This window comes from Canis lupus, chromosome 22, assembly GCF_011100685.1.
Source record: "Canis lupus familiaris isolate Mischka breed German Shepherd chromosome 22, alternate assembly UU_Cfam_GSD_1.0, whole genome shotgun sequence".
NCBI classification, from domain to species: domain Eukaryota; kingdom Metazoa; phylum Chordata; class Mammalia; order Carnivora; family Canidae; genus Canis; species Canis lupus.
In genome coordinates this window covers 48400919-48408411 of record NC_049243.1, presented here as the reverse complement: position 1 = coordinate 48408411, position 7493 = coordinate 48400919, and the positions used below count along the sequence as shown (strand labels likewise).

Below are 7493 nucleotides of genomic sequence, written 5' to 3'. Positions count from 1 at the left end.
AAAATGTTATTCAGCATGGGTCACTTCATTAGCACTGTGTATCTTTTTTTTTTTTTTTTTTTTTCTCATTTTGCTCATTTTGCCCTGAAGGGCAAAGGATGTGCCCTGGGAAGTGACAGCTTTATGAACTATAGAGAAGAAGGAGAAATGCAACCCAATGATCGTCAACTACCCCTACTTTTAGAAAAGAAATTTCTTGGAAAGGCTGGACAGGGCCATTTTTGACCATTTGTTATAATATGAAGGATGAAAGAAGTCCAAGTGACCATTTCCCATCTTTTATATAATTTACAGGAACAGCCCTTTTGTGAGACAACACTGAAACATTTCCAAAAGAGAGACAAGGTAAGGTCATTGGCATAGTCTGAAATAAACTTAGGGAGAGGTGGGAGTGGAGTGGAGGGAGCTCTCCCCAGCAGTTTAGATGTACATTGCACATCATCTTGGTACTTTATCAGCATCCAGGATCTTGAATCTGACACTCCATCTTATATATATTAAAGCACAATCCTGTCATGTCCCACAGTTGGTCACATTGATGTTGATTAAATTTAGAAGAGACAAATAATATATAACACGGAATGCCCATTTACTAGTTTCTGATGATAACCAGAGTGATCGATCTATTTGCATCCCATTGCTCATGCCCCTGAAAAGTCATACCAACCCGGTACTCATTTCCAGGCATTTAGGTTCTCAGAAAGCCCAAATCAACAACCAGAAGGTTGCCTGGTGAGCAGAGAATTAGAGCCAAGAGCAGTGGATGTTTTTTGAGTGTGACTCCATTCACATTATGGTAAGACCCAGAGCAGATGCCTCCTGACCAGAATGCTACTGTCCTCTAGAACCAATATTTAGTAGGTTTTGAAATTCCTTTTTATCTTTTATCATGGCGCACCATCATGCCCAGAATGGACTCATATCTACTTGAGATTCAATATACTAACATGAAGTCAAGGCTTTACAGCTGTATCACATAAAGCAAAATCATATATAGTTAGTTAGTTATATTTGACTCTTCCAAATTTATCCTGGGTAATCACAGATGGAGCAGACAACTCCAAGAAGACATTAAAATGAATGCAACCTTAAATACTTAAATACTTAAGACCCAGAACTTCCGTTGATGGACTGTAATGGATCAGTTTATTCCAAGGAAGGCAAGGAGTCCTCTGATTGACAGCTTATATGTACACAGGCCAGCTCTTTTGCAAAAAGATGAAAATTGTTGGGAGAGGGGAAGGAACCAGAAATCTTGAGAAGATCAGATCAAAGGAAAGCTTAGAGACAAGAAGGGGAGATGGGCAGATATCCATATTGGAAGCAGCAGAGGTGGACACAAAAGCAGTGATAATTAGAATACATCACAGAAGGGAGACAGTGGCAATGGGGAGACCAAAAGAGGAGCCTCGACATCCAGGAACAAGGGACACACCCGACCCCTGCAAGTCCCAAACCATGTGGTACCTCTAGGACACGTCACAGGAGAAAACTTACATTGTTTTATTTGTCCTCTATGTGCTCTCATTTATTTTGTGTTTAAGCATTCTTAATAATTCTTTTAAAGATTTTATTTATTTACTCATGAGAGACAGAGAGGCAGAGACACAGGCAGAGGGAGAAGCAGGCAGGGAGCACGATGTGGGACTTGACCACAGGGACCCCAGGATCACCCCTTGAGCTGAAGGTAGACACTCAACCTCTGAGCCACCTAGGTGTCCCCCAGTGTGAATGTACTTAACAATACCAAACTGTACACTGAGAAATGGTTAAAATGATAAATTGTTATATATATATATATATATAATTTTTTGAGAGAGACAGCAGGGGAGGGACAGGGGAGAGAGAGAGAGACTCTTAAGAAAGATCCATGCCCAGCACAGAGCCCAATGTGGGCCCATCTCGCGACCCTGAGACCATGTCCTGAGCCCAAATCCAGTCAGAGGCTCAACCAACTGAGCCACCCAGGCTCCCTATTATGTATATTTTATTCCACATTCCTAGCGATTTTACTCTTTACTTGATTACTGTTTCACATGGTAATGTTTTGTGGGTTTTTAAAAAAGATTTTATTCATTCATTCATCCATCCATTCATTCATTCGAGAAAGAGCTTGCAGATATGGGGTGGGGGGGGGCGGGGGGAGCAGGGAGGAGAGAGGGACAAGCAAACTCCCTGCATGTGTGAAGCCCAATGCAGACTCGATCCCGTGACTCTGAGATCGTGACCTGAGCCGAAACCAAAGTTGGACACCCAACCAACTGAACCACCCAGGTGCCCCGTCATAGGGTAATGTTTTTTCAATAGGATAGTTTGAGTAGGACAACCTTGACAGAACTCCCCTTCACACGTCTGAAGGAAAGTTCTTGCTTGTTCCCAGAAACAAACCTTCTTTTTATGTTGTTGTCTCTTAAGCTCCTACATGTGGCAAGCAATACCCATTCTAGACCAAATGGTGACTGGCCCTGCTGCACATTCTGTCTGCTGTGAATCACCTCATAGCTCACACTGTGGGAGAAGCATCAGTGCTCGGCCCATGCCTCCTTGGCAGGAGCCATCTGTGAAAATGCTGGCCTGGCTTCCAACTGTCAGCACCTGCAACTCCACCAGGAAGCTCTCTGGCTGCAGCAACTGGCTGTGGCTGTGCGGGGCTGGAGGGACGTGTCAGCGAGGGCATGTCCCCAGAAAGCAGCCCTCCGTGGTGAAGCCAGTGGATGAATTTTCCAGCCCTCTCGCCTCTGGGTGGGATAACTGTAGTGCATCTCTGTGCTGTACCCAGCAGGCTTGCGCCCCAGTTACCCACAGTGATAACTGGTTTTAAAAAAAGTACTTTTGGGGGCGCCTGGGTGGCTCAGTTGATTAAGAGACTGACTCTTGACTTTGGCCCAGGTCATGATCTCAGGGTCTGGGATCAAGCCCCACATTGGGCTCTGCCCTCAGCGGGGAGTCTGCTTGTCCCTCTGCCCCTCCCCCTGCTCGTACTCTCTCTCTCTCTCAAATAAATAAAATCTTTAAGATAAAGAAGCTTTTTTGATTGGCTTCTTTCTCTTTCCTGCCTCACTTTGCTACTCCTTGCCCACCCAGTATTTCTTGTAACTATCTCCCAAACAAACTTCTTGCACTGATCTTTGTCTAAGGAAGGGCCTTTGACACACTCAGTCTACAACTTTCTAACAGTGACACTAGACTCCAAATGAAAATGTCTTCAGGGATGCCTAGGTGGCTCAGCGGTTGAGCGTCTGCCTTTGGCCAGGGCATGATCCCAGAGTACTGGGATCAAGTCCCGCATTGGGCTCTCTGAATGGAGCCTGCTTCTCCTCCCTCTGCCTATGTCTCCATCTCTTGTGAATAAATAAATAAAATATTAAAAAAAAAGAAAATGTCTTCAAAGAGGCTGTAAAGGGCTGAATTGTGCCCACCAACACTGAGATGTTGGAGCTCTAACCCCCAGAACCTCAGAATGTAACTGTATTTGGAGATGAATTTTTAAAGAGGTAATTAAGTTAAAAGAGGTCATTGGATGGGTGGGCTCTGTTCCAATAGGACATGACTGATGTCCTGATAAGAGGAGGAAATTTTGGGATCCCTGGGTGGCGCAGTGGTTTGGCGCCTGCCTTTAGCCCAGGGCGCGATCCTGGAGACCCGGGATCGAGTCCAACGTCGGGCTCCCGGTGCATGGAGCCTGCTTCTCCCTCTGCCTGTGTCTCTGCCTCTCTCTCTCTCTCTCTCTCTCTCTCTCTCTGTGACATTCATAAATAAATAAAAATTTTTTTAAAATGTTTAAAAAAAAAAAAGAGGAGGAAATTTTAACTTAGACATGCCCAGGCACAGAGGGAGGCCACATGTGGACACAGAAGGAAGATGGCTTTCAACAAGCCAAGAAGAGAGGACTCAGAAGAAAACAACCCTGGGATGCCTGGGTGGCTCAGTAGTTGAGTGTCTGCCTTTGGACTCTGGGATCAAGTCCCACGTTGGGCTCCCTGCATGGAGCCTGCTTCTCCCTCTGCCTGTGTCTCTGCCTCTCTCTCTCTGTGTCTCTCATGAATGGATAAATAAAATCTTTAAAAAATAAAATAAAGAAGAAACCAACCCTGCTGATCCCTTGATCTTGGACTTCGGCCTCCAGAAGTGTGAGAACATAAATTTGTGTTGTGTAAGCCACCTCGTCCGTGGTACTTTGTTATGGTGGCCCCAGCAAAGTGATACAGGAGCCTACACTTTCTAGTACCAATGCATCCCATGTTTGGACTCCTCTAGGGGTGAAAAGGTTCCTCTCCATATGGAGTGAAATATTCCTCCTAAAACTACTTTTACTTCTGCTTGTTAGAGCAACCTGGAAGAAATCGGATTTGACTCTTGTGTGAAAATGCTCAATTATTGACCTAACCAAAGAACTTTAAAGCTAGATAGTACCTGAAAAGCTGCACTAGGGAGGCTCATCAGAGGCTCACATCCTACTGTTGGTGCACAAAGACAGGAGAGTGAGACTCGTGGTTTTTATGTGAACCATCGAAGTATTGAGAGGAAGCTGCTGACACTTAACCATCTGTCTAAAAAAAAAGATAGAATTTTGGTTTCTGACCTACTGTAACCTGGTCCTTTGATAGAGTGATTGGAAGGATTAAGTTTTTTTTTTAAGATTTTATTTATTTATTCATGAGAGACACAGAGAGAGAGAGAAGAGAGAGGCAGAGACATGGGCAGAGGGAGAAGCAGGCTCCATGCAGGGAGCCCGACGTGGGATTCGATCCCAGGAACCCGGAGTCACGCCCTGGGTTGAAGGCAGGTGCTAAACCGCTGAGCCACCCAGGGATCCCGGAAGGATTAAGTATTAAGAAGTAGTTTTTTTTTTTTTTTTTTAGCATTAAGAAGTATTGACCTTGTCCCTCACTTGGGGTTTCTCGGGAAGTCGAAGCCAAGATGGTGTTGAAGAGTGCCAGTAATGCATTGGGGGAAGGTGGGAGCCATGCCTGAGAGATAAGAGATAAGGGGGAGAAATGAGCACTGAGGCTGGGGAAGCCTTCAGACCCCGATGCTAAGCTGACCGCTGGGAAAGGAGTGGCGACCCAGCAGGACTGTGCACAGAGCTCAGAACACGCTGCAGGCTCAGAGCCTTGCCCAATCCAGCCAGGAGCTCAATGGTTGTACATGAGACGGGTCCTGTTCTAGGCAGAAATGGCAGGGCGTCTGGCTCCCAGTGAGGTCAGTCATGGGCTGGAAGCTCACCAGGCAGAGTGGCCTCAGTCAGAAAGCTGAGCCGAGCCTACAGATGCTGTAGCTTGAGGCTCTAGTCACCTGCATTCCCTGCTGCTAGAAGGCCAGTCATCCTTGAAGGGAGATGCCGGCTGTATAGCCCGTGGCTGCCACATAGGGCCACACTCTGGGCTCTTGTGGTCCCTCTTGAAATAGGGTCTTAGAGTCTTAACATAACATTTGGGTGTGATGCAAAGGAGAGCAAGCCATTACTTGCTTCACCTGCTCTCCACACATCTGGTGATCTGGCTTGAGACTTTGTTGGATTTTCTAGGTTTCATCACTGAGACCCCACAGACCCAAGCTTCCCTCTGTCCTTTTCCTGTAGTTGATTTCAGTACCCCAGTGTAGGTATTTCATATGCTGGCCAAGACTCCTAAATCATGACCAACTGGCCCCTGATGCACATGTCATAATTTTTACTCAGAGCTGAAACCCTTTATTTTTATTTGTAAAAAAACAAGAATTTCACAAGTACTAAATCCTTTCTGTTCCAAGGTTAAGAGAGTAGGCACAGATCTTCAGTTCAGTAGAGATAGATTAGTGAGGACTTAGTAAATTATTATAAATGTGGTAGTAAATCAAGCCCTGCTCCAATCATTAGCTTGATTTTTTTATGAGCTTGATTTCAACTATAAGCTCAAAGAGAAGAAACAGTTTCTCAATCAAAAATTCTAACAAACCAAGCTTCATATAATAAATATTTAAATTCCAAATTACAAGTGAATATTCCTTAGAACTACTAAAAATAACCCCTTAGTTTATAAGAAAGCCCTTCATCATTCTTTTTTTTTTTTTTTTTAAGATTTATTTATTTGAGAAAGAGAAATTGGGGGGAGGGACAGAGGAAGAGGGAGAGAGAGTCTTAAGCAGACTCTGCACTGAGCACAGAGCCTGACATGGGCCTTGCTCTCATGACCCTGAAATCATGACCTGAGCCAAAACCAAGAGTTGGACATTTATTCATTTGTAACACCCAGGTGCCCCAGCCCTTTGTCATCTTAACAAAGAATTTAGAAACACGATGTTAAGGTAACAAGATACATAATAAATACATATTTAACTTAGGTTTTATGGTACAGGCTTGTAAAGATTTGGTAACTTTTCCTTGTTTATTTAAAGAGACTACTGGCTGGCTGACTGCTTATCATCTCAATCTGTATCAGCTGCCCCATTCTTATAATTTTTTAAAAATTAGGGGAACCTGGCTGGCTTAGTCAGTGGAACATGTGACTTTTAGTCTTAGTGTTGTGAGTCCGAGCCCCATGTTGAATGTAGAGATTACTTAAAAATAAAAAAATTTTTTTAAAGATTTTATTTATTTGAGAGAGAGAAGACAAGTCATGGGGAATGGCAGAAGGAGAGAGAGAAGCAGACTCCCCACTGAGCAGAGAGCCCTACTCAAGGCTTGATTGATCCCAGGACCCTACTACGATCATAACCTGAGCCAAAGGCAGATGCTTAGCCAGTTGAGCTACCCAGGTGCCCTTAAAAACAAAATCTTAAAAAAAAAAAAAATTAAACTGCCAAGAGGGCCTATAGTTTCTGACTTCCATTATAATCTCTTATGAAGGAAAAAATATGGGTCTTATAATTTTGTGTCTCCACATGACCAATAACACTAGTTGGATCTCTGTTCAATGTCATCCTGGCATTGAGCTGAAATCCATGCATTGTTTGAGCGGACTGTATCTTTATAGTTTCTGAATCGAGTGAATGATATCTGGGAAGCGGTCACTGTGAAAAGGTATATTCATTTCCTCTCATCTGCTCTTTGTTATTACCCTGGTTTACAAGGGATTTGGCAAAAGCAAACCTGATCTTTTATTTTTGTTTTAATCTCACTTATCTAACTCAATTTCATTCCCACACTTACCCTTACATATGTCATTTACTCTTTGTTGTCTAAACCTTCTCCTACTCAGTATCAGTAACTGTCTTTGAAGTGAGTTCTCTCTGCTGTTTTGTATCTTTCCACTTTTTTCTTAAGTTTCCAAAGTTCTCTGGTTAATTAATATTAAATCTTCACCCTGAATCCTCTTGGCAAGAATCAAAGTTATAAACAACTCTACAATGTTAAATAATAAATACTTAAAAGCCAGACAGCATAACATCTGGAGTCAGAAGAGCTGGTTTTGAGTTTCTACTATTTTTCATCTGGCCTAGGGCAAGTAATATAAACTCTCCAAACTTCAATTTCCACAATCATAAAATTGCAGTTATTATACCTTTTGAAGATC

At 43.4% G+C, this 7493-nt stretch overlaps 1 long non-coding RNA gene across 1 annotated transcript in view; it reads left to right on the top strand.

Moving 5' to 3' along the window:
* Positions 1-291: 291 nt before the first annotated feature.
* Positions 292-7493, top strand: part of LOC111091788 — a 45983-nt gene continuing 38781 nt past the window's right edge. Inside the window, exon 1 of the long non-coding RNA XR_005376075.1 lies at positions 292-345. This is a non-coding gene — a long non-coding RNA (uncharacterized LOC111091788). The remainder of the gene's footprint in view (positions 346-7493) is intronic.